The 25,754-nt window shown below is 46.9% G+C and overlaps 1 long non-coding RNA gene across 3 annotated transcripts; it reads left to right on the top strand.

Annotated features, from left to right (window-relative positions):
• The first annotated feature begins 1,246 nt into the window (after nt 1–1,246).
• Nucleotides 1,247–25,550, top strand: LOC144483595 (uncharacterized). 3 transcript variants are annotated; one of them, XR_013496030.1, is made up of 3 exons: nt 1,247–1,410; nt 1,981–2,141; nt 22,833–25,550. It is a non-coding gene; the product is annotated as an uncharacterized LOC144483595 (long non-coding RNA). The 3 variants fall into 3 exon arrangements; XR_013496031.1 differs by having other exon boundaries at nt 1,267–1,572; XR_013496032.1 differs by lacking the exon at nt 1,247–1,410 and adding an exon at nt 1,650–1,867.
• Nucleotides 25,551–25,754: the final 204 nt, after the last annotated feature.

The following is a 25,754-nucleotide window of genomic DNA, read 5'->3' as shown; positions in this document are numbered from 1 at the left end:
ATTGGACAGCGTGCAATTTTCAATACGGGAGTGTAGACTTGATAGGCCAAATGGGCTGTTACTGCTTTGTAAAGATTCTGTGGTTAGGGAATCTAAAACATAATCCTATTGCATGGAGCAGCAGGCTTGAGGGGCCAAGTGGTCCACTTCTAATGCGATTTATTGTGCTGTTGTGTCCAGAAAGCTGCAAATTGAGTTCTCATCATTAAATCTGAATTTACTCCAAATACCGTTGATGCATCAACTCAGTGCTCAGTGACAAACACTGACCCGTGGTTAAACAATGTCTCAATTTTAATATTCTTATTCGTGTTTCCAAAACCCTCCATGTCCTCAGCTCTTCCTCCCTTTCATCAACTCCAGCCTAACAATCCTCTGAGATATCTGAGCTCCTCTGATTCTGCCCTCGTGAGCATCCCTGATTTGGTTCACTCCGTAAGAAGTCTCTCAACACCAGGTTAAAGACCAACAGGTTTATTTGGTAGCAAATACCATAAGCTTCGTCAGATCTGACGAAGGAGCAGTGCTCCAAAAGCTTATGGTATTTGCTACCAAATAAACCTGTTGGACTTTAACCTGGTGTTGTAAGACTGCTTACTGTGTTCACCCCAGTCCAACGCCGGCATCTCCACATCTTGGTTCACTCCACCAGTGATGGTCACACTTTCAGCTCTCTGGGTCGCAGCTCTGGAATTCCCACTCTAAACGCCGCTGCTTCTTGCTTGCCTTCCTCCCAGTTCTTTTTTGTCACCTGTTCCCTTCATTTATTTCCTCCTTCCTTTCCCGCGGGGTTCAGCTTTTGCATTCTCTGACTTTCCGCAGTCCTTTTGCCGCTTTAACTGCCATCAAATAATTATAATTGGACAACCATAATTCTGTGAGCGGTTCCACTTTAAGGATTATTTCGGCCACAAGTTCTTTGATTTCTCATTGGTTTCAGCTCCGGATCGAATTGAATGACGCAATGACGTTGGGTTGGGAGTGACGCTGCACGAGTCGCGCACGAGCGGCACATTCCGATTGGACAGTGCGTTACGATTGGCGAGAGAAGATGTCAATCACATTGGGGGCGTGTGTTGTTAGCAACGCGGTCTGTGATTGGGTACAATTGGAGCGTCATTTTCAATGGTCTCGAACTTCTGACTATGGAGCTCACGGATTGGATAAAGTAGCTGTCACTCAGTGGGCGCAGAGCGGCCATTGGATAACCGCGATGCGGCAATTTCCGATTGGTTTTCCCAGCTGCCGGTCACAGGCCCATCAGACACCGCGCGGAGCGGCAGCAAATGTCCCGCCAGTGGCTTCAGTCCCCGGGCCCGGATCCTGAGCCCGCGGCGGAGCTCCGGATGGGGGAAGGGTTTCGGCAGCGGGAATCCCGTCCTGCCCGGCTGTGAATAGGGCGGCACCGTGGTTAGGGACCCTAGTTCGATTACGGTTTGGGTCACTGACTGTGCGGAGTCTGCACGTTCTCCCCGTGGGTTTCCTCCGGTTTCCTCCCACAGTTCAAAGATGTGTGGGTTCGGTGGATTGGCCGTGCTAAATTGCCCCTGAGTGTCCGGGAGACCAGCTCGGGTAAATGTATGGGGTTATGGAGATAGGACCTGGGTGGGATTGTGGTTGGTGCAGACTCGATGGGCCGAATGACTGCCTTCGACACTGTAGGATTTTAGAAATCCGCAGCTCAGGGTCTCCAATGGCAGCTTCCTGTGTAAACATGTCACGCTGCAGTTCCCCAGTCTCAGCAGTGGTGGTACTGCAAACTCCCTGGAGTCAGGCCAATCAGCACAGAGACTGGGATCTTCCTGTGCTCTATGTGTGGGGCTCAGTGCCATTCCGGGTTAGAGCAACTCACTTTGCAGAGGCCACGGTTAGATCCTGGGATCATCCTGTGCTCTGTTTTGGGGGTGGGGCTTGGTTCCTCTGACTGAATCTCCCTTCTTGTTTGGTTCTAATTAACGCCTCTCTCTCTCTTATCGTCAGTCTGGGTGTTCCTGACTGAGCAGAATGGCCTGATCTCACCACACACATTGAGATGGAGGAGCTGCCGCTTGAGGTGCAGATGATTGAGAACTCCAGCCTTCTCTACACTTGTTTACTGAGGCCCAGCCCTTCATCCATCATTAGTTTTCCCAGGATGTCAGGTACATTAACATCTTCATCTGCTGTGCACACTGACCTGACAGTGGGAAGGTATTGGAGCAGGATAGTGCAGTCAACCATGTCAAAGGTGTGGACAGGTTGAGAAGGATAAGGAGGGATAGTTTAGCTGGGTAAGACTGCATTTACCCTGTTCTGATCTTTTCTTTCTGGCGATATGCAAAATATCACCTGCAATGATTTCCTGCCACTGCCACCCTTAATCAATGTCAGGACTGATGTCTTTGAAACCAGGCCTCTAGAGGAGTCTGTGACCTGAACGCAGCAGCTTCGACTACTCGGCCGTCCTGACACAGACTATTTATTTCACTCCTCTGCCACTTTATGGTTCCCCACTTTTAATTCCCAGTCTCAATCTCTCAGGAGCTTATGTTCACTTTAGCCTCTCTCTTTAAATATATAACCCTTGTTATATATTTAAAGAAACTCTTTCTGATTCTTTTTATATTACTTGTTCATTTACGTTTGTCATTCATCTTCTCCCACGTTAGTATTTTTCTGGTCATCATTTGTTGGTTTTAGAAACTTCCCCAATGCTCTGTCTTATCACGAATATATGAAACATCCTATGTTCTTCTTTCAGTTTAATGCAATCTTAACTTCCTCGGTTAACCATGGTTGATTTATTCCCTTTCAGAATCCTTGTTCATCACTGGTATATATCTTTGTTGTGAGTCAAAAACTATTTTCATAACGTATGTCATTGCTGAGCGATCGTCTTTTCTGCTAATCATCTTTTGCAGTCCAGCCAACTCTGTTCTCATTCTTTTGTAATTACCCATATTTAAGTTGAGCACAGTTGCTTCTGACGTAAGTTTGCACTCCAGAACTGAATGCTGAACTCCACCATGTTAAGGTCACTGTTTCCTAGCAGAGCTTTTACTCTGACTCTTTATGAAAGCTGTCTCATTACACATTACAATATTCAAACTTGCCTGGTTTCTGCTCGGATCCACAAAATATTCTTCATGGAAACTGTGCCGAATGCACTCTGAATTCTTCCTCATGGCTACCTCTGCAAACTTGATTGTCTGAATCCACAGGAAGATTAAAGTCAGCCATGATTAATGTACTGCCTTTTCCTTCATATCCTCGTTATCTCCTGATTCATTCCCCACCCTACAGTATATCTACTGCCAGGGGCCGACAGGCTACTCCCACCAGTGTCTTCTTCCCCTTGTTATTTTTCCCTTCACCCATATGGATTCTACATTTTCTGACCCAAGATCATTTCTTGCTGTTGTCCTTATTCCATCTCATATTAACAAAGCTCCCCCAACACACTTTCCTTCCTGCCTGTCCTTAAAGAAAGTCACATGTCTCTGAATATATTGTCACCAGCTTTGACCTCTTGTAATCTCTGTCATGGCAAGAAGATTTTAGCTCATTTTGTGTCATTTGTTTATTGGTTCACTGTACAATTTGTGCCAAATTACAACTTTCATTTACATAAAGTGCCATTAATTTTGCCCTTTTCCCATTTTTCTTCTCTTTGCCTCTATTTTCAGCTATTTTCTTTTGCTGTATGTACACAGTGTCCCTTCCTGTCACACTCTGGGCCTCATTACCAAAAGAGCTGTCTTGCAATGCTGCCATATCTTCTTGCTTAGTTAGCCTACATATCCCTCCCCAGAACCACCACACCATTCCCCTTGCCCCTTTTTGATTAAAGCTCTTTCCACTTACCTAATTATGCAGTTTGCAAGAACACTGGCCCCAGCATGGTTCAGATGTAGGCCGTCCCAACTGTACAGCTCCCCCTTTCCCCAGTATTGATACCAGTGCCCACGAACCGAAACCCACTTCTCCCACATCAGTCTTTCCACCACGTAATCATCTCTCTAATTTGATGTATCCTTTGTCAATTTGCATAAGGTGCAGGCAATTATCCAGTGATTATAACTTCAGAGGTTCTGTTGTTTAATTTAGTGCCGAGCTCCTCAAACTCTCCATGCAGAACCTCTTCCCTCATTCTACCTGAATGATTGGTTGCCATGTGGACCACGGCAAAGGGACTTTCCTCCTCCCACTGCAAGTTCCTCTCCAGCCAGGAGCAGTTGTCCTGAATCCTGCCACCCATCCCAGGCAGGCAACACAGCCACTTGGATTCTCGCTCCTTGCTGCAGAGAACAGTGTCACTTCCCCTCACTATAGTGTCCACTCATTCTAATGCGCTTCCCTCACTTGAATGGCATCCTATACCACAGTGCCAAGGTCAGCCAGCTCATTCACCCTGCAGCCCCCACTCTCATCCAAAGCTGAAAGGTGCTGAAAGTTATTGGACAGTTGCAGAGGCTACCATAGTTGCCCTCTGAGTCCCCTTATCTGCCTCAGATGTAGTCACTCCCTCCTGTCCCTGACCACTTTTCAAACCTGAAGATTCTATCACTACCTGTCAGGATCCATCCCTTGCCAATTTAGTTTAAATCCATCCCAACAGCACGAACAAAGCTCCCCGTGAGGATGGTGGTCCCATTCCTGTTCAGATGTAATCTGTCCAACTTGTACAGGTCCCAGCTCAGCCAGAGATGGTCCCAATGCCCCAAGAATCTAAAAGCCTCCCTGCTATATAATCTCTCCAGCCATGCAGTCATCTGCTCCACCTATTCTCATTCATGTATTTCCCCTGAAGGTGCTGACTCTGACTGGGTTCAGTTCTACACTCACTGGTCCCTCTCGCTCCTCCCCTGAAGGTGATGTCTCTGGGTGGGTTCATAGAAACATAGAAAAACTACAGCACAAAACAGGCCCTTCGGCCCCACAAGTTGTGTCGAACATATCCCTACCTTTTAGGCCTATCTATAACCCTCCATCCTATTGAGTCCCATGTACTCATCCAGGAGTCTCTTAAAATACCCTATTGAGTTTGCCTCCACCACCACTGACGGCAGCCGATTCCACTCGCCCACCACCCTCTGTGTGAAAAACTTCCCCCGAACATTTCCCCTGTACCTTAACCTGTGTCCTCTCGTAGCAGCCATTTCCACCCTGGGAAAAAGCCTCTGAGAGTCCACCCGATCTATGCCTCTCAACATCTTATATACCTCTGTTAGGTCTCCTCTCATCCTACGTCTCTCCAAGGAGAAAAGACCGAGCTCCCTCAGCCTATCCTCATAAGGCATGCCACTCAATCCAGGCAACATCCTTGTAAATCTCCTCTGCACCCTTTCGATCTTTTCCACATCCTTCCTGCAATGAGGCGACCAGAACTGAGCACAGTACTCCAAGAGGGTCTTATATAGCTGCATCATTAACCCCGGACTCCTAAACTCAATCCCCCAATTGATAAAGGCCAGCACACCATACGCCTTCTTAACCACCTCCTCCACCTGCGGGGCTGATTTTAGAGCCCTATGGACCCGGACCCCAAGGTCCTTCTGATCCTCTACAGTACTAAGAGTCTTTCCCTTTATATTGTACTCCTTCATCCCATTTGACCTGCCAAAATGGACCACTACGCATTTATCTGGGTTGAAGTCAATCTGCCACTTGTCCGCCCAGTCTTGCATCCTATCAATGTCCCTCTGTAACTTCTGACATCTCTCCAGACTATCCACAACCCCACCAACCTTCGTGTCGTCGGCAAACTTACCAACCCATCCCTCCACTTCCTCATCCAGGTCATTTATGAAAATGACAAACAGCAAGGGTCCCAGAACAGATCCCTGGGGCACACCACTGGTGACCGACCTCCATTTAGAAAAAGACCCATCTATACACACTCTCTGCCTCCTTTGGGCAAGCCAGTTCTGGATCCACAGGGCAGCAGCTCCTTGGATGCCATGCCCTCTCACTTTTTCTAGAAGCCTTGCATGGGGGACCTTATCGAACGCCTTGCTAAAATCCATATAAACCACATCTGCCGCTTTCCCTTCGTCAATGTGTTTAGTCACATTTTTGAAGAACTCCACCAGGCTCGTAAGGCACGATCTGCCTTTGACAAAGCCATGCTGAGTAGTCTTGAGCATACTAAACCTCTCTAAATGCTCATAAATCTTGTCCCTCAGGATCTTCTCCATCAGCTTACCAACCACTGAGGTTAGAATCACCGGTCGGTAATTTCCTGGGCTATCCCTATTCCTCTTCTTGAAAATAGGAACCACATCCGCAATCCTCCGGCACCTCTCCCGTCTCCATCGACGACGCAAAGATCATCGCCAAAGGCTCTGCAATCTCTTCCCTCTTCTCCCACAGTAACCTGGGGTACATCCCATCCGGACCCGGCGACTTAACTATCTTGATGCCATTCAAAGATTCCAGCACAACCTTAGATCATAGATCATAGAATCTTTTTGTTAAAGCCCACATACTCAATCTTTTCAGTCCACCGCAAGCCCGCAGTACATCCACCCAGGTCCGTCTCCTCTGTGAGAACCGATGCAAAATACTCAGGAAGCACCTCCCCCATTTCTACTGGTTCCGTACAGATTTTCCCACCTTCACCATTTATAGGCCCTATTCCTTCACGTCTCATCCTTTCACTCTTCACATATTTATAGAACGCCTGAGGGTTTTCCTTAATCCTACCTGCCAAGGCCTTCTCGTGACCCCTTCTGGCTCTCCTAATTTCCTTCTTTAGTCCCTTCCTACAAGCCATATACTCTTCTAAATCCCTATCTTCGCCAAGCTCTCTGAACCTTTTGTATGCTTTCCTTTTCTTCTCGACTCGGTCCCGCACAGCTTTCGTGCACCACGGTTCCTTTAACCTACAAACTCCTCCCTGTCTGCTCGGAACGTTGTCCTGTCGAACTCTCGACAGACATTCCTTGAAAAACTGCCACCTCTCTTCAGTACATTTCCCCGAGAATACCTCCTTTCAATTTACTCCACGTATTTGCTGCCTTATGTCTTCATATTCCCCCTTACTCCATATAAACGCTTTCCTAGCTTGCCTGATCCTCTCTTTTTCCAATGCAAGCATAAAGGAGATAGAGTTATAATCGCTATCCCCAAGATGCTCTCCCACTGACAGATCTCACGGTAGCACAGTGGTTAGCACTGCTGCTTCACAGCTCCAGGGTCCTGGGTTCGATTCCCGGCTCGGGTCACTGTCTGTGTGGAGTTTGCACATTCTCCTCGTGTCTGCGTGGGTTTCCTCCGGGTGCTCCGGTTTCCTCCCACAGTCCAAAGATGTGCGGGTTAGGTTGATTGGCCAGGTTAAAAATTGACCCTTAGAGTCCTGAGATGCGTAGGTTAGAGGGATTAGTGGGTAAATATGTGGGGGTAGCGCCTGGGTGGGATTGTGGTCGGTGCAGACTCGATGGGCCGAATGGCCTCCTTCTGCACTGTAGGGTTTCTATGATTTCTATGATCTGACACCTGTCCAGGTTCATTGGTCAGTATCAGATCAAGTACAGCCTCTCCTCTTGTCGGATTGTCCACATGCTGTGTCAGGAAACCCTCCTGAACACACCTAACGAACTCTTCCCCATTCAATCCCCTTCCCCTCAGGATATTCCAATGTATGTTTGGGAAATTAAAGTCTCCCATCACAACAACTCTGCTATTGTTGCAACTCTCCAGGATCTGTTTCCCTGTCGGGCTCCTCCACCTCCCTGTTACAATTGGGCGGCCTATAGAAAACTCCCAGCAAAGTGATCGACCCCGTCCCACTCCGAACCTCCACCCACAGAGACTCTGTAGACAATCCCTCCACAGCATACGCCTTCTCTGCAGCTGTGACACTATCCCTGATCAGCAGTGCCACTCCACCCCCTCTCTTGCCTCCCTCCCTGTCCTTCCTGAAACATCTGAATCCCGGCACCTGGAGTATCCAGTCCTGTCCCCGAAACATCCAAGTCTCCGTAATGGCCCTCCACATCACACTTCCAGGCATCGATCCACGCTCTGAGCTCATCCCCTTTATTCACTACACTCCTGGCATTAAAGTAAACACAACTCAATCCTTTGGTCTGAGCTCTCCCCTTCTCTATCCCCCGTCCATCCTCCCTCTTGCACCATCTATAACCCTTCTCTGTTTGCGAGCTAACTTCCTCGCTCCCAGTCACCTTGTCTCAATCCTCTCCCCCCAACCTATCTAGTTTAAACTCTCCCCAGTAGCCTTAGCCAACCTTCCCACCAGGATATTGGTCCCCCTGGGATTCAAGTGCCACCCGTTTTGTGTGTACAGGTCACACCTGCCCCTAAAGAGGTTCCAATGGTCCAGGAACCTGAATCCCTGCCCCCTGCACCAGTCCCTCAGCCACACATTCATCCTCCACCTCACTCCATTCCTGCCCTCACCTTCCTGTGGCACAGGCAGCAATCCTGAGATTATTACCTTTGCTTTCCTCCTTCTCAGCTGTCTCCCTAATTCCCTATACTCTCTTTTCACGACCCCCTTCCCCCTTCCTTCCCACATCAGCGGTACCAACATGTACCGCTACCTCTGGCTCCTCTCCCTTCCCCCTCAGGATTTCTGGGAGTCGACCAGCGACATCCTGGATCCCGGCCCCAGGAGGCAAACCACCATCCGAGACTCCCGCCTGCCTCCGCAAAAACGCCTGTCTGACCCCCTTACTGTTGAGTCCCCGATTAACACTGCCTTCATCCTCTTTTCCTTAGCCCTCTGAGTTACAGGGCCGGACTCCACTCCGGAGACACGGCCACTGCTGCTTCCCCCAGGCGGGCTGTCCCCCCCAGCAGTATTCAGGCAGGAGTACTTGTTGTGTAGGGGCACATCCACCGGGGTGCTCTCAATAACCCGAGCTTTACCCTTCCTGGCCGTCACCCACTTGCCCTCCACCCGTGGCCCTAGTGTGACCACCTGATGATAGCTCTTGTCTATCACCTCCTCATTCTTCCTTAACAGCCTAAGATCCTCGAGCTGCAGTTCCAGCTCCTTAACACAGTCCCTCAGGAACCACAGCTCGACACACCCCTCACAGATGTGGATGTCCGGGAGGCCAGGTGCCTCCAGGACCTCCCAAATCCGACACTGGGAACAACGCACTGGCTTCACACTCATATTTGACCCTTTATACCAAGGTACTCAGAAAAGTAAATAAGAATTAAAACTCACCCCTGCTCGCCCTGTCCCCCGAAGCCCTGTGAGCCAAAGCGCTTATAGCTCACACTCTGCTTCCCAATCACTCCCCTGCCCGCTCCCGACACTGCCCGCTGTATACTGCAGCCTACCTTTTGTACTTTGCGCGCTTAAAAAACCCTTCCCAGACTCCTTAGCAGCCCACTTCCGATTTTCAGTTTAAAATTAAGAAAAGAAAAATAGTATTCAAAATAAAGGCCAAAAAACACACTAACTAACAAAATAAATAATTAAATAAATCTCTCACCAGCACTCCTGCCACAAATCACTCCCTCTCTGCTTGCTCCAGTGGAACAATGAGCAAAAGAAACCCTACTGGGCTCGTCCGGGATTTGAACCCGGGACTTCTCGCGTTTTAATGCTCGTTCCACAAATTCTGGTTCCTTTCTCTCACACATAGAAAAATGTTGCCTGGTCTTGAGGGTGTTGACTCTGAGGAGAGGTTGAATAAATGCGGATTGTTTTGACTGAAAAGACAGAGGCTGAGGGGAGACCTGATAGAGGTGTACAAAATTGTGAGAGGCACAGACAGGGTGGATAATCAGAGGCTTTCTCCCAGGGTGGAAGTGTCAATTACAAGGGGCACATGTTCAAGGTGGGAGGGGGAAAGTTTAAGGGAGATGTGTGGGGGAGAATTTTCATGCGGAGTGGTGGATACCTGGAACATGCTGCCACAGGAGGTGGTGGAAGCAGGCACATGAACAACATGTAAGAGACATCTGGATTGGTCCATGAATAGGGAGGGAACAGAGAGATACGGACTAAGTCAGGTTTTTTAAGTTTAGTTCGGGCATCATTTCGGTACAGGCTTGGAGGGCCGAAGGGTCTGTTCTTGCGCTGCACTTTTCTTTGTTTTCTATAAACAGCGAATAGAAGCAAGAGTCGGCCATTCGGCCCATTGAGCCTGCTCTACCATTCATTATGATCATCGCTGATCAAATTCTCTTTCCTGATCCCACCTTCCACCCATATCCATTAATCCCTTTAGCCCCAAGAGCTACATTTAATTCCTTCTTGACATCACACATTTTGGCCTCAACTATTTTCTGCATTCGCGATTTCCACAGATTCACCACTCTCTGGTGGAGAAATTTCTCCTCGCCTCGGTCTTAAAAATTTACCCTTTATCCTCACACAAAGGATATCGGTAACATTCTTCCTGAATCTACCCTTTCTAGTCCTGTTAGAATTTTATAAGTTCCTATGAGACCCCTCTCAATCTTCTAAACTCCAGTGAACATAATCCTAACTAACTTCATCTTTCTTCATATGACACTTGCCATCCCAGGAAGCAACCTGGGGAACCTTCGCTGCACTCCCCCTGTAGCAAGGACATCCTGCCTCAGATAAGGACACCAAAACTGCACACAATACTCCAGGTGTGGCCTCATCATTGCCCTATACAACTGCAGTAAAACATCCCTATTCTTCGACACAAATCCTCTCCCTCTCAAGGCCAACGTACCATTTGCCGTCTTTTTGTCTCTGTACCTATGCACTTCCTTTCAGGGACTGAACAAAGAAGAGTACAGCACAGGAACAGGCCCTCTCACCCACCAAGTCTGTGCCGACGCAGATGCCTCTTGTAATGACTTCAATCAGGCCATTGAGGTTGGCCGATTGGAGAATGAACTCCCTGAATAAGGATCCAATTGATGGGCCAATCAGTGAGTCTTTGCCTTGTACTTAACTGGGAGTGTCAATTCCTCTAACACCCCCGGAGGTAGACTGCTAACTGTAAGCACTCGGTGTACTGCTGTTAGAGGTGTAAATAAGGGCATTTTGATGAAGGAACTTCTGCCTCCAGCAGACTTATTACACCTCTCTAATCTAATATTTTCTTGCCTCGATGTGGTCCATATCCCTCTGTTCCCTGCTGATTCATGTATCTATCCAGATGCCTTTTGAACGTTGTTCTATCATAGAAATCATAGAAACCCTACAGTGCAGAAGGAGGCCATTCGGCCCATCGAGTCTGCACCGACCACAATCCCACCCAGGCCCTACCCCCACATATTTTACCCGCTAATCCCTCTAACCTACGCATCCCAGAACTCTAAGGGGCAATTTTTTTAACCTGGCCAATCAACCTAACCCGCACATCTTTGGACTGTGGGAGGAAACCGGAGCACCCGGAGGAAACCCACGCAGACACGAGGAGAATGTGTAAACTCCACACAGACAGTGACCCGAGCTGGGAATCGAACCCGGGACCCTGGAGCTGTGAAGCAGCAGTGCTAACCACTGTGCTACCGTGCCGCCCGTGTTACAGAATCTGCTTCCACTACTTCCTCTGACAGCACGTTCCGGGCATTCACCACTCTCTGTCTGAAAAACTTGCTCCTTACATCTCTTTTAAACTTTCCCTCTCACCTTTGTCTCGAGTTATTGACCGCTCGACCCTGGGAAAAAGACTCTGACAATCCACTCTATCCAACCCTGTCATAATCTTGTAAACCTCTCTCAGGTCCCCCCTCGTCCTCTGATGCTCCAAAGAAAACAATCCACGTTTGTTCAACCTTCTTCATAGTCTGTATCCTCCAAACCAGGCAACATCCTGGAAAATCTCTTCTGCACCCTTTCCAATGTATCAACATTCTTCTGGAAGTGTGGCGACCAGAATGGTACACAATACTCCAAATGTGGCCTAACCAAAGTCTTATGCATTAAGACTTGATTGTACTGACTGATGCACAAGGACACCGAGGTCTCGCTGAGTATCCACCTTCATCAATTTACACCCATTCAAATAATAATCTGCCTTCCTATTTTTGCTACTGAAGTGAATAATGAGGTGGTCACTGCATATTTATCCACATACTACATCTGCCATGCAGATGCCCACGCACTCAGCCTGTCCAAATCGCGCTGAAGGATCTCTGCATGCTGCTCACAGCTCACCCTCCCACCCAATATTGTATCATCTCCATATTTGGAGATAATACATTTAGTTCCCACGTCCAAATCATTAATATATAATATGAACAGTTGGGGTCCTCGCGCTGATCCCTGCGGTCCTCCACTAATCACTGCCTTCCAATTGGAAAAAGATCCATTTATGCCATGTTTTTACTTCCTGTCTGTTAATCAGCTTTCTATCCATCTCAAGACGCTACCCACAATCCCATGGGTACTTTACCTTTACATAGTAGAGGGGCGGCACAATGGTTACCACTGCTGTCTCACAGCGCCAAGGACCCAGGTTCGATTCCCGGCTTGGGTCACTGTCTGTGTGGAGTCTGCACGTTCCCTCCGTGTCTGTGTGTGTTTCCTCTGGGTACTTCAGTTCCTCCCACAGTCTGAAAGACGTGCTGGTTCGGTGCATTGGTCATGCTAAATTCTCCCTCAGTCTACCTGAACAGCCGCCGGAGTATGGCGATGAGGGGATTTTCACAATAACTTCATTGCAGTGTTAATGTAAACCTACTAACAAACAAACTGTAACCTTTAACAATTAAAAACATTAGGAGCGACCCTGTTGAAAGTCTTCTGAAATTCTAAAGAAACAACATCCACCGGTTCTTCCTGGTCAACTCAACCAGTTACATCCTCGAAGAATTCCAGTAGTTTTATCAAGCATGATTTCCCTTTTGTAAATCCATGCTGACTTTATCTGATCATAACACTGCTTTCCAAACGCTTGGTAATGGGCTCGAGCAGCTGCCCTACGACTGACGTTCGGCTGACTGGTCATTGGTTCCCTCTTTCCTCTCTACCTCTGTTTTTGAATACAGGGTTTAGATTAGTTACCTCTCTATCTCTTGAAGGTGCTGACTCTGGCTGGGTTCAGTTCTACACTCACTGGTTCCTCTCTCCTGAAGGTGCTGTCTCTGGTTGGGTTCAGTTCTACACTCACTGGTTCCTCTCTCCTGAAGGTGCTGACTCTGGCTGGGTTCTGTTCTGCACTCACTGGTTCCTCTCTCCTGAAGGTGCTGTCTCTGGTTGGGTTCAGTTCTACACTCACTGGTTCCTCTCTCCTGAAGGTGCTGACTCTGGCTGGGTTCTGTTCTGCACTCACTGGTTCCTCTCTACTGAAGGTGCTGTCTCTGGTTGGGTTCTGTTCGGACACTGGAAATCTGCAATAAAAGCAGAAAAGAAAGCTCAGCCGATTGGGCAGCATCTGTTTCGAGAGAGAAACAGAGTTAGTTTTTCAGGTTTGTGACCTTTCATCAGAACTTGAAAACAGAAACTGGGAAGAGGAGTCGGCCATTCAACCCTTCGTGTCTGTTCCATCATTCAATGTGATCATGGCTGATCCTCTATCTCAATTCCATATTCTGTTTTTCCCAATACCCCTTGATGCCATTAAAATCTAAAAACAATCTCGCTCTCCTTCTTGAACCTATGCAGTGACTTGGTCTTCACAGCTTCTTTGGCCGAGAATTCCATAGGTTCACCACCCTCTGAGTGAAGAAATTTCCCCTCATCTCATTCCTAAATGGTGTTCCCCGTATCCTAAGACTGAGCCCCCTTGTTCAACATTCAAAGAACAAAGAAAATTACTGCACAGGAACAGGCCCTTCAGCCCTCCAAGCCTGCACCGACCATGCTGCCCGACTGAACTAAAACCCCCTACCCTTCCGGGACCATATCCCTCTATTCCCATCCTATTCATGTATTTGTCAAGACGCCCCTTAAAAGTCACGACCGTATCCACTTCCACTACCTCCCCTGGCAACGAGTTCCAGGCACCCACTACTCTGTGTAAAAAATCTGCCTCGTACATCTTCTTTAAACCTTGCCCCTGGCACCTTCAACCTGTGCCCCCTAGTAATTGACTCTTCCACCCTGGGAAAAAGCTTCTGACTATCCACTCTGTCCATGCCTCTCATTATCTGGTAGACATCTATCAGGTCGCCACTCAACCTCCGTTGCTCCAGTGAGAACAAACCAAGTTTCTCCAACCTCTCCTCATAGCTAATGCCCTCCATACCAAGCAACATCCTGGTAAATCTTTTCTGTACCCTCTCCAAAGCCTCTACATCCTTCTGGTAATGTGGCGACCAGAATTGAACACTATATTCCAAGCGCGGCCTAACTCAGGTTCTATAAAGCTGCAACATGGCTTGCCAATTTTTAAACTCAATGCCCCGGCCGATGAAGGCAAGCATGCCGTATGCCTCCTTGACTACCTTCTCCACCTGCATTGCCACTTTCAGTGACCTGTATGCCTGTACACCCAGATCTCTTTGCCTATCAGTACTCTTAAGTGTTCTGCCATTTACTGTATATTTCCTAACTGTATTAGACCTTCCAAAATGCATTACCTCACATTTATCCGGATTAAACTCCATCTGCCATCTCTCTGCCCAAGTCTCCAACTGATCTACATCCTGCTGAATCCTCTGATGGTCCTCACCGCTATCCGGAAATCCACCAACCTTTGTGTCGTCTGCAAACGTACAAATCAAACCAGTTACATTTTCCTCCAAATCATTTATATATATTACAAACAGCAACAGTCCCAGCACTGATCCTTGAGGAACGCCACTTGTCACAGCCCTCCATTCAGAAACACACCATTCCACTGCTACCCTCTGTTTTCTGTGACCAAGCCAGTTTTGTATCCACGGAGCCAGCTCACATCTGATCCCATGCAACTTCACCTTCTGCACCAGTCTGCCATGAGGGACCTTGTCAAAGGCCTTGCTGAAGTCCATGTATACAACATCCACTGCCCTACCCTGATCAATCATCTTTGTTACTTCCTCGAAAAACTCGATCAAGTTCGTGAGACACAACCTCCCCTTCACAAAACCATGCTGCCTCTCACTAATACGTCCACTTATTTCCAAGTGGGAATAAATCCTGTCTCGAAGAATCCTCTCCAATAATTTCCCTACCACTGATGTCAGGCTCACCGGCCTGTAATTACCTGGATTATTCTTGCTACACTTCTAAAATAAAGGAACAACATTGGCTGTTCTCCAATCCTCTGGGACCTCCCCTGTAAGAGTTTTAACAGCACCAGGTTAAAGTCCAACAGGTTTATTTGGTAGCAAATACCATTAGCTTTCGGAGCACTGCTCCTTCGTCAGATGGAGTGGAAATCTGCTCTCAAACAAATGGAAATCCATTTTGAGAGCACTGTTTGAGAGCAGATTTCCACTCCATCCGACAAAGGAGCAGCGCTCTGAAAGCTAATGGTATTTGCAACCAAATAAACCTGTTGGACTTTCACCTGGTGTTGTTAAAACTCTTACTGTGTTTACCCCAGTCCAACGCCGGCATCTCCACATCATGACGTCCCCTGTAGCCAGTGAGGATACAAAGATTTCCCTCAAGTACCCAGCAATTTCCTCCCTTGCCTCTCTCAGTATTCTGGGGTATATCCCATCAGGCCCTAGGGACTTGTCTACCTTAATGTTTCTCAAGAACCTGAATACTTCCTCCTTTTTGATATCAACATGGCTCAAACTATCGACACATCCTTTCCCAGACTCATCATCCACCAAGTCCTTATCTTTGGTGAATACTGACGCAACGTACTCATTGAATACCTCACCCATTTGCTCTGGCTCCACGCATAGATTCCCTCCCTTGTCCTTGAGTGGGCCCACCCTCTCCCTGGCTACCTTCTTGCTCTTTACATATGTATAAAAAGCCTTGGGATTTTCCTTAATCCTGCTGGCCAATGCTATTACGTGACCCCTTTTAGCCCTCCTTACTCCTTGCTTCAGTTTCTTTCTACTTTCCTTGTATTCCACACTTGCTTCGTGTGTTCCCGGCCTCCTAGCTTTGACAAATGCTTCCTTTTTCTCTTTGACTAGGCTCACAATATCTCTCGTTATCCAAGGTTCCCAAAACTTGCCATACTTATCCTTCATCCTTACAGGAATGTGCCGGTCCTGAATCCCTATCAACTTGCATTTGAAAGCCTCCCACATGCCAGATGTTGATTTGCCTTCAAACATCTGCCCCCAATCTACATTCTTCAGTTCCTGCCTAATATTGTTGTAATTAGCCTTCCCCCAATTTAGCATCTTAACTTGAGGACTACACTTATCTTTATCCATCAGTACCTTAAAGCTGACTGAATTGTGGTCACTGTTCCCGAACTCCTCCCCTACTGAAACATCAACCACCTGGCTGGGCTCATTCCTCAATACCAGGTCCAGTATGGCCACTTCCCTAGTTGGACTATCGACATATTGTTTCAAGAAGCCCTCCTGGATGCTCCTCACAAGCTCTGCCCCATCCACGCACCTAGCATTAAGTGAGTCCCAATCAATATATGGGAAGTTAAAATCTCCCACCACAACAACCCTGTTACTTTTACACCTTTCCAAAATCTGCCGACATCTCTGTTCTTCTATCTCCCGCTGGCGTTGGGTGGCCAATAGTAAACCCCCAACATTATGAATACACCTTTCCTATTCCTGAGCTCTACCCATATTGCCTCGCTGTATGAGCCCTCTGAGGTGACCTCCCGGAGTACAGCTGCGATATTCTCCTCATACTCACCTGATGAACAAAGAACAACACAGCACAGCAACAGGCCCTTCGGCCCTCCAAACCTGCACCGATCATGTGTTCCTAACTAGACCATCCGTTTGTATCCCTCTATTCCCAGTCTGTTCATGTGGCTATCTAGATAAGTCTTAAATGATCCTCACGTGTCTGCCTCAACCATGTTGCTTGGTAGTGCATTCCAGGCCCCCACCACCCTCTGTGTAAAATATGTCCCCCGCATATCTGTATTGAACCTTGCCCCCCTTGAACTTGTGACCCCTTGTGTTTGTCATTTCTGACCTGGGAAAAAGCTTCCAACTGTTCACCCTATCCATGTCCTTCATAATTTTATAAACTTCTATTAGGTCGCCCCTCACCCTCCGTCTTTCCAGGGAGAACAACCTTAGTTTACTGAATCTCACCTCATAGCTAATACCCTCCATACCAGGCAACATCCTGGTAAACCTTTTCTGCACTCTCTCCAAAGCCTCCACGTCCTTCTGGTAGTGTGGCGACCAGAACTGGACGCAGTATTCCAAATGTGGCCGAAGCAACATTCTATATAACTGCAACATCATATGCCAACTTTTATACTCTATGCCCCGTCCAATAAAGGCAAGCATGCCATATGCCTTCTTCACCACCTTTTCCACCTGTGCTGCCTCCTTTAAGGATCTGTGGACTTGCACACCCAGATCCCTCTGTGTGTCTATACACCTGATGGTTCTGCCATTTATTGTATAGCTCCCCCCTGCATTGGGCGGCACGGTAGCACAGTGGTTAGCACTGCTGCTTCACAGCTCCAGGGTCCCGGGTTCGATTCCCGGCTCGGGTCACTGTCTGTGTGGAGTTTGCACATTCTCCTCGTGTCTGCGTGGGTTTCCTCCGGGTACTCCGGTTTCCTCCCACAGTCCAAAGATGTGCGGGTTAGGTTGATTGGCCAGGTTAAAAAAAAAATTGCCCCTTAGAGTCCTAGGATGCGTAGGTTAGAGGGATTAGCGGGTAAAATATGTGGGGGTAGGGCCTGGGTGGGATTGTGGTCGGTGCAGACTCGATGGGCCAAATGGCCTCCTTCTGCACTGTAGGGTTTCTATGATTTCTTCTATGATTTCTATTAGATCTACCAAAATGCATCATTTAGCATTTATCTGGATAAAGTTCCATCTGCCATTTCTCCGCCCAATTTTCCAGCCTATCTATATCCTGCTGTATTCTCTGGCAATGTTCATCACTATCCCCAACTCCAGCAATCTTTGTGTCGTCTGCAAAGTTACTAATCAGACCAGCTACATCTTATAAATCATTTATACGTATATCACAAACAGCAGAGGTCCCAGTACAGAGCCCTGTAGAACACCACTAGTCACAAACCTCCAATCAGAAAAAGAACCCCCCACTGCTACCCTCTGTCTTCTATGGCCAAGTAAGAAGTTTAACAACACGAGGTTAAAGTCCAACAGGTTTATTTGGTAGCAAAAGCCACACAAGCTTTCGAGGCTCTGAGCCCCTTCTTCAGGTGAGTGGGAATTCTGTTCACAAACAGAACTTATAAGACACAGACTCAATTTACATGAATAATGGTTGGAATGCGAATACTTACAACTAATCCAGTCTTTAAGAAACAAAACAATGGGAGTGGAGAGAGCATCAAGACAGGCTAAAAAGATGTGTATTGTCTCCAGACAAGACAGCCAGTGAAACTCTGCAGGTCCACGCAACTGTGGGAGTTACAAATAGTGTGACATAAATTCTGATTCTAGGATCGCATGATAAAGACTCAGGAGGAAAAAAGCAGAAATATTTATGTGAAATAGTGTGACATAAACCCAATATCCCGGTTGAGGCCGTCCTTGTGTGTGCGGAACCTGGCTATCAGTTTCTGCTCCGCGACTCTGCGCTGTCGTGTGTCGCGAAGGCCGCCTTGGAGAACGCTTACCCGAATATCAGAGGCCGAATGCCCGTGACCGCTGAAGTGCTCCCCAACAGGAAGAGAACAGTCTTGCCTGGTGATTGTCGAGCGGTGTTCATTCATCCGTTGTCGCAGCGTCTGCATAGTTTCCCCAATGTACCATGCCTCGGGACATCCTTTCTTGCAGCGTATCTATGGCCAAGCCAGTTCTGTACCCATCTCGCTAGTTCACCTTTGATCCTGTGAGATTTAATCTTTTGCACCAGTCTGCCATGAGGGACCGTGTCAAATGCTTTACTAAATTCCATGTAGACGACATCCACGGCCCTTCCCTTGTCAATCATTTTTGTCACCACCTCAAAAAACTCAACCAAATTTGTGAGGCATGCCCTCCCTCGTACAAAACCATGTTGTCTATCGCTAATGCGACTATTCAGTTCTAAATGTGCATAGATCCTATCTCTAAGAATATTCTCCAACAATTTCCCTACCATGGACGTCAAGCTCACTGGCCTATAATTCCCGGGTTATCCTTGCTACCCTTCTTAAATAACGGGACCACATTTGCTATCCTCCAATCCTCTGGGACCTCAGCTGTGTCCAATGAAGAAACAAAGATTTCTGTTAGAGGCCCAGCAATTTCACCTCTTGTCTCTCTCAATAATCTGGGACAGGTGCCATCTGGCCCTGGGGATTTGTCTACCTTTATGCTTCCTAAAACACCTAACACTTCCTCCCTTGTAATTGCGATTTGTTCTAACGGGTCTACACATCCCTCTGAGACACTACCAATCAACATGTCCCTCTTCTTTGTGAATACTGATGCAAAGTATTCATTTCGGATCTCACCTACTTCCTTGGGTTTTGAGCATAATTCCCCTCCTTTGTTCTTGAGAGGTCCGACTCTTTCTCTGACAACCCTCTTGCTCCTAACGTATGTATAAAATGCCTTGGGATTCTCCTTAATGAAGGGGCAGCGCTCCGAACCTAGTGGCTTGTGCTACCAAATAAACCTGTTAGACTTTAACCTGGTGTTGTGGGACTTCTTACTATATTTATCCCAGTCCAACGCCGGCATCTCCACATCATATTCTCCTTAACCAGTAGTGCAACTCCCCCACCCCTTTTACATCCCCCTCTATCCCGCCTGAAACATCTGTATCCTGGAATGTTAAGCTGCCAATCCTGTCCTTCCCTTAACCAAGTCTCTGTAATGGCAACAACATCGTATTTCCTAGTACTAATCCAAGCTCTAAGTTCATCTGCCTTACCTGTTACACTTCTCGCATTGAAACAGGTGCACTTCAGTCCACCAGATCCTCTTTGATTATAAACCCCACCCTGCCTGCTGTTTCTCTGGGTCTTACTGGCCCGACTCTCCGGTTCTCCTTCAGCTAATTCACCTTTGCTTTGGTTCCCACCCCCCTGCTAAACTAGTTTAAATCCTTCCATGTGACATTAGCAAACCTCCCGGCCAGAATATTTATGCCCTCCCAGTTTAGATGCAACCCGTCCTTCTTGTACAGGTCCCATCTGCCCCGAAAGAGACTCCAATCGTCCAGATATCTGAAACCCTCCCTCCTGCACCAGCTGTTTAGCCACATGTTGAGCTGCACTATCTTTCTATCCTGTGATTACAACCCTTGAGATCCTGCTTTTTAACTTTCTACCTAACTCCCTAAACTGCTGCTGCAGGACCTCATCACTCCTCCTACCTATGTCGTTAGTACCAATATGTACCACGACCTCTGGCTGTTCACCCTCTCCCTTCAGAATGCTTTCTGTCTGTTCAGTGACATCCTGGACCCTGGCACCAGGGAGGCAACATACCATCCTGGATCTCTTTCACGTCCACAGAAACGCCTATCTACACCCCTAACTATAGAATCCCCTATAACTATTGTTCTAGTGCTCTTTGTCCCTCCCTGCTTAACAACAGAGCCAGCCATGGTGCCACTGCTTTGGCTGCTGCTGCTGTTATTCCCTGATAGCCCATCTCCCCCAACAGTATCCAAAACGGTATACTTGTTAGAGAGGGGGATGACCACAGGGGATTCCTGCACTGACTGCCTGCCCCTTCTGGCGGTCACCCATCCATCTGCCTGCACCTTGGGTGTGACCACGTCTCTAAATCTCCTATCTATGATGCTTTCCGCCTCCTTCCTGCTCCTAAGGGCATCCAACTGCTGCTCCAACCTATCCATGCGGTCTGAAAGGAGCTGCAGTTGGGTGCACTTCCTGCAGACATAGTTGTCCGAGATAGAACAAAGAACAATACAGCACAGGAACAGGCCCTTCGGCCCTCCAAGCCCGCGCCGCTCCCCGGTCCAGGATTGAATCCTGAATCCAGGATCCCCGCCCAATTTGAGATGCTGAAAGCCCCGGATCTCCCACATCCCAGAAGTGCAACACTTAACCCCACCAACCGACATTTCAAGCACCAATTAAATTATTTGAGAAAATTTATAAAACTCTTACCTTCACTTTTACCTTCCCACGGTGGCCTTTTTTTTTGGTTAGAGGAGGGAGCGAGGGAAACACTAATGTAGTGTTTCGGGTTTACCGCTCCTTGACACCAGATCTTCAGCTTCTCACTTCTTGGTAAATGTTGCTGGGCCGACTTCTCCCAGAATGCACCAGTGAAGTCCCTCAGCCGCCTCGACCGGATGCTCTAACTCCTGTTTTTCACTGGAGGTGATCTTCCGCTTTCCACTTCTTGGTAAATGTTGCTGGTTCCCCAACCACGGAAAACATCCTTCCTGCATGTAGTCTGTCCAGCCTGTTAGAATTTTATATGTTTTAATCAGATCTCATCTCATCCTTTCCTTTCTGTTTTTCACACCAAAGTGTATAACTTCACATTTAGCCGCGTTGTGCTGCATCTGCCATGTGTTTGTTCACTCACTCAAGTTGTCCAAATCACCTTGAAACCTCCTTGCATCCTCCTCACAACTCACAATTCTGCCCAGTTTTGTGTTGTCAGCAAACGTGGAAATGTTACATTTGGTTCCCTCATCCAGGTCGTATATGTGAATACGCGCTGAAAAATGGGATGAGAATAGATCGGTGCTGATGGCCGGTGCATACACGAGGGGCTGAATGGCCTCTTTCTGTGATGCAAAATTCGATGACTCTCTGACCTCTTAAAGAAGTCATTCATTTGGGAACTCCTGAGATAATGATTGGTTCGATAGAAATAAAGATCTCTTGTCTTTTCTCTGGTGTCTTACACTTTGCTCCTTGCTTCCTGACAGGAATCTCCAAACTGGGGGAATTGTGGATCCTGGTGACATCACCCTTTTGGGAATGAAGCTATTGTCACAGAGTCCTGTGTTGTCAATGTACTGACCCGTTACCATAGTTACCCAGTTTCACTGGATGTTGGCAGAATGTTTACCATCGGTTTGGTGGTCGACCTGCCAGCTGTTCATAAGGAATACAGATGCTGTGAGTGAGCATTGTCCGCCTCCCACTTACAGCATTGACGGTGACAACCTGCATCATTTCCTATTGGGACTAGAGTCATAGAGTGACAGAGATTTACAGCTGGAAACAGGCCCTTCAGCCCAACTCATCCATGCTGCCCAGATTTTGCCATTACACTCGTCCAGGTGCCTGCCTTTGCCCCATACTCATCCATACCAATCTTACCCATGTAACTATCTAAATGCTTTTTAAAAGGCAAAATTGTAACCACCTCGACTACTACCTCTGGCAGCTCGTTCCAGACACTCACCACCGTCTGTGCAAAAATTGCCCCTCTGGACCCTTTTGTGTTTCTCCCCTCTCACCTTAAATCTATGCCCTCCACTTTTAAACTCCCCGATCTTTGAGAAAAGACATTGACTTTCGAGCTGATCTATAGCCCTCATTATTTTATAGATCTCTATAAGATAATCCCTAAGCCTCCTGCACTCCAGGGAAAAAGTCCCAGTCTATTCAGCCTCTCATAACTCAAACCATCAAGTCCCGGTAGCATCCTAGTAAATCTTTTTTGCACTCTTTCAAATTTAATAATATTCTTTCTATAATAGAGTGACCAGAACTGCACACGGTATTCCTAGTGTGGCCTTACCAATGTCTTGTGCAACTTCAACATGACATGCGAAATCCTATGTGAGGATAAATGGGCCAATACATTGCATTGCCATTCCGACAGTTGTTAATGAAGTGAAAAAGCCGGTGTTTAATGAAATGCCCCATGTGGAAATCTGCTCGAATATAACAACACTGCAAAATCCTCAATTATTGTTGTTTCTGCTCAACCAGCCCTGGAAGCCCCGATTGGTCTGAAGTTGGAGGTGAAGAGGAGCCAAATCTCAACAACTTGCTGACAAACATCAAAATTCAGCTGCTTTGGAGCAAGGCGATCCTCGAACAGGCCATTCAGAGTAGCCAAGACCCTGGAATGTCACCGCTGCTGGAGAACAGAGATGGAGTGAGCAAGGCCGGATTCTCGAGTGGTCAAAATGGGACCTCATTCATTGATGGAGTCTCCTACTCCAGTTCTCACTCCTTCTGACATTGTTGGATGGTTCGAAGTGGAGGAAATTAGTCAGGATGGAAGTGGTGACGAGATTCACAGTCACTCCGTTATCTTAGAGACCATTTTTAAGGCAATATGTGCAGCGACTCCACTCTGGGTTGGATGTCAGATCAGCTCACCAGGTGGAAGGAGACCGAGAGCACAGATGAGGCCATTCAGCCCCAATACTTTCTTAAATGCTCCGTTGTGCAGTTCAAAAACTAGAAGTCTGGGATTCGAGCCACGTTACGCAGGTGACTGGGAAAAGCACCATCGGATTAATCAGACCACTGGCCCATGCCGGAAAGACTAAAAGCCCAGCAGAGGGACGTCAACATGTATTTTCACTTTTAATGTTTCTTCTTTACTCTAAATAACTTATTGTGTTTGTATAATTATCATAAATGTTTCACATTAAAGCAAATGCTCAGAATTTTTAGCATTGCTGGAGAAGTGTAACTGGGAACAATGCCCTGTTCATTCAGTTTGGGGAATACTTCCTGACAGAGGAAGACTGGGACATGACAGCTTCTCCCTATCAGCTCCTTCCAATTCCCCCCACAATTCTGAACACCTCTATCAAATCTCCTCTCAATCTTCTCTTCACTAAAGACCCAAATTCTCCAATCTACCGATGTAACTGAACTTCCTCATCCCTGGACTCACGCCCAGAGATTTATTACACCCTCGCTAATGCATTCACACCCTTTCTAAACACTGCTGTCCAGATCAGAGTGCAATACTCCAATTGAGGCCAAACCAGGGTTTGATACAGGTTTCCCACAACTTGCTTCCTCTTGTTCACTATGCCCCGACGTATAAAGCTCACAATCCCAAATGCCTGAGTAACCACACTCTCAACCTGCCACCTAAACAGCAATTATTAGTGTCACATTTGACCACAGGTCCCTTGTTCCTGCATGTCTTTACAATTGTATCATTTCTTTTCTCTTGTCTCTCCCTTTTCTTCCCACTGAAATAAATCATTTCACACTTCTCTGCTTTAAATTGGTCTTGTTTGGCCAATCCACGAGCTGTCTAAGAAACTGTGAGCTTCAACACTACCTCCTCACTGTTCACAATGCTGTCATGTATTGTGTAATTACCACAGTTTGAATGTGTGTTCTGTACAGCATTGCCGATGTCTCTAATATGTATCAGGAAGAGCAGAATTCCTAACACCAACTCTCCTGGAATCCCACTTTAACCAACCTCCAATCCAAATAAAAATACTTCCCACTGTGTTTCCTGTCACTGTCAGATTCCTATCCATGTTGCTGCTGTCCCTTTTATTCTATCAGCTCCAAATGTTACCACAAGGTTGCTGTGTGCCCCTTTATTTATAAAATGCTTTTTGCCAGTCCATGTTCACATTAACCACATTACCCTCATCAACCTTTTCTGTTACCCTCATGAAAATCTCGAGCAAGTTAAATATGATTCCCCTTTAATAATTATGTATGTGTTTTCCTTAATTAATGCACATTAGCACAAGTGAGTGTTAATTTTATCTGCAGTTATTGTTTGGAGAATATCCCACATTGCTGAGGTGAAACTGATTGGATTGAGTTGGCTTATCCTCACAGCCTTTTCTGAAAAAGTGTGTTTACCATTTGCAATTCTCCAGTCCTCTGGCACCACACATATAACTAGCAAGTATAGGAAACTTTTGGCCAATGCCTCTGCAATTTCCACCCTATTTCCCTCAGTATCCATGGATCCGTCTCTTCCAGTCACAAGAACACAGGAAATAAGAGCAGACATTGGCCACATGGCTCATCAATAATGTTCCTCCATTCGAGGGCAGCATGATGGCACAGTGGATAGCACTGCTGCCTCACAGCATCAGGGAACTGGGTTCAATTGCAGTCCCAGTTCACTGTGTGGGGTTTGCACATTCTCCCCTTGTCTGTGGGGGTTAGGTTGATTGGCCATGCTAAATTGACTCTTAGTGTCAGGGGATTAGCAGGGTAAATATGTGCGGTGACGGGAATAGGGCTTGATGGGTTGAATGGCCTCATTCTGCACTGTAGGGATTGTATGATTCAATACAATGATGAGTTATGTGTCTTTATTGCCATACAGTGCGAGGCACAGCATTAAAACAACAGCAACAGCATCAGACAATACAAAGATAGAAATCATACATATTTCTGACAAGTTTTCCAAAAGTCACTACATTTTCAGTATTCACCATCAAAATCAGGTAAAGCATTTGAAATATCAACAATTCTATGTGGGGAAAACAAATTGTGAATATCATCGCATGAACCAAATTTCTGTACTTTATACTGATGCCCACCCAAAATACAGTAGATGCGAATAAAGATCTTTTGAAGCTTGGGTAATAAGGCCATGTATCAATTTATAATATTGAACTAAACCATAAATCAGCCTTCTCTAAAGATTGCAATTCAAGAATCCTTAATCCTTCATCGGGTATTCCCCTCATGCCTTCCATTTTCCTGGTTACATATCTTTGCACTCTCTCTATTAGCTGAATATCATAGAATCATAGAAACCCTACAGTGCAGAAGGAGGCCATTCGGCCCATCGAGTCTGCACCGACCACAATCCCACCCAGGCCCTACCCCCACATATTTTACCCGCTAATCCCTCTAACCTACGCATCCCAGGACTCTAAGGGGCAATTTTTTTAACCTGGC

This window comes from Mustelus asterias, unplaced genomic scaffold, assembly GCF_964213995.1.
Source record: "Mustelus asterias unplaced genomic scaffold, sMusAst1.hap1.1 HAP1_SCAFFOLD_76, whole genome shotgun sequence".
NCBI lineage: Eukaryota > Metazoa > Chordata > Chondrichthyes > Carcharhiniformes > Triakidae > Mustelus > Mustelus asterias.
The sequence above is the reverse complement of the archived record's forward strand: the minus strand, read 5'-3'. Positions and strand labels throughout refer to the sequence as shown.